General features: G+C 43.7%; 1 protein-coding gene across 3 annotated transcripts in view; it reads left to right on the top strand.

The window, feature by feature from the left end:
• The window catches only part of SPEN (spen family transcriptional repressor), a 114,100-nt gene that overhangs the window by 82,353 nt on the left and 29,758 nt on the right, over positions 1 to 1,989 (top strand). The gene's annotated exons all lie outside the window — the stretch shown is intronic.

Below are 1,989 nucleotides of genomic sequence, written 5' to 3'. Positions count from 1 at the left end.
TATTTCTGTTTTTTTTTTTGAGACAGAGCCTCAAGCTGTCCCCCTGGGTAGAGTGCCGTGGCTTCACAGCTCACAGAAACCTCCATCTCCTGGGCTCATGCGAGTCTCCTGCCTCAGCCTCCCAAGTAGCTGGGACCACAGGCGCCCACCACAACACCTGGCCATTTTTTGGTTGCAGCCATTATTGTTGTTTGGTGGGTCCGGGCTGGATTTGAACCCGCCACCTTAGGTGTATGTGGCTGGCGCCTTAGCCACTTGAGCCACAGGCGCCTAGCCGATATTTCTGTTTCTGTGTTGGAAAAATACTGACTTTAAAGAGTCTAAAAGGCAGAGCTTGAGGCCCTTGTTGAGTTCAGACTTTTGAGGATTGAATTGATTGAAATTAGTGGATAGTTCCTAGGAGAACGACAACAGAATTACCCTGAATTAGAAAGCAGATGACTCAGGGACTGACTAGATCATTCTTATTTTTATTATGCCCAACACAAATTGGATGTTACTAGCTTGTATGACCTTGAAAGTCCAGAGGACTAAGGCTTATAGGTGCAACACATTGAGAATTTCAAGGGAATATTTTATTAGCTTGAACCTACCTGTAAGACCAGGGTCAGGCATGGCTTGGGTCAGTGTTTCTTCTGTTTCAAAACCACCTGCAGTACTTACTTTAAAACGCAGTCTCTCCTGGGCAGCACCTGTGACTCAGTGGGTAGGGTACCGGCCCCATATACCGAGGGTGGCAGGTTCAAACCTGGCCCCGGCTGAACTGCAACAACAACAACAACAACAAAAAAAACTGGGCGTTGTGGTGGGCGCCTGTAGTCCCAGCTACTCTGGAGGCTGAGGCAAGAGAATTGCCTAAGCCCAGGAGTTAGAGGTTGCTGTGAGCTGTGATGCCACGGCACTCTACCGAGGGTGACAAAGTGAAACTCCATCTCTACCCCCCCCCCCCAAAAATGCAGACTCTCCTGGTTTATAAAGTGGCGGGTAAAAAAAAAAGAAATAACAGGCTCGTTGACACTATAGTGTACTGATTCTGAATTTACATACTCAAGCTTGGCAACTCTTACCTTATGAAGCCTGAGACAATTGAGCTTTTTCTAAAACCAACCAGCCCGCCCTCCTTCCCTCCCTCCCTAAGACTTAAAGTGGCATATAAAGCATAAACATGGCCTATTTATAGGACAATCACGAATATTTCTGTAATATTCATTTTATTTGACATGAGGGAAAAATACAATTTTCCTGATAAGGATATGTAAATGGTATTTGTGTATCAAAATAGGCATGGAGTTGTTAGAGTGAGTACTGAAAAATATGTCTAATTTTATGGTGAAACAGGAATTCAGAGACATGTTATTTTTTCAAAGGAATTATAGGTTATATACCTTCATATTCCTTCCTCTATGCAGTTTGACATTTTCTATCCTAAATTATATTGAACTCTGAGAACACTTATTCTTAAAATTTAACACATTTGGAATAGATCAGAACTGTTGAGGAATTATATTTGGAATATAATATAATCTATGTTAGCTTTTTATAATTAAATAATGGAGATCTTATCCAGGGGCATTCAGTAGCTGACTGATTTATATTTTTTTTGGCTCACTATGTTACCCTCGGTAGAGTACTGTGGCATCACAGCTCACAGCAACCTCAAACTCTTGGGCTTGAGTGATTCTTTTGCCTCAGCCTCCCAAGTAGCTGGGACTATAGGCGCCCACAATAACACCCAGCTATTTTCTTTTTTTGGTTGTAGTTGTCATTGTTTTTCGGCAGGCCAGGGATGGCTTCGAACCCACCAGCTCCAGTCTGTGTGCCTGGTACCCTAGCTGCTGAGCTGTACGCTCCAAGCCTTTTTTTTTTTTCTCCCCTTTTTTGGGGGTTTCTTTTATTTTTTTTGAGACAGAGCCTCAAGCTGTCCCTCTGGGTAGAGTGCTGTGGCATCACAGCTCACAGCAACCTCCAACTCCTGGGCTCAAGCGAGTC

The sequence above is a fragment of the Otolemur garnettii genome, unplaced genomic scaffold, assembly GCF_000181295.1.
Source record: "Otolemur garnettii isolate 467f Iridium unplaced genomic scaffold, OtoGar3 scaffold00009, whole genome shotgun sequence".
NCBI lineage: Eukaryota > Metazoa > Chordata > Mammalia > Primates > Galagidae > Otolemur > Otolemur garnettii.
The sequence above is the reverse complement of the archived record's forward strand: the minus strand, read 5'-3'. Positions and strand labels throughout refer to the sequence as shown.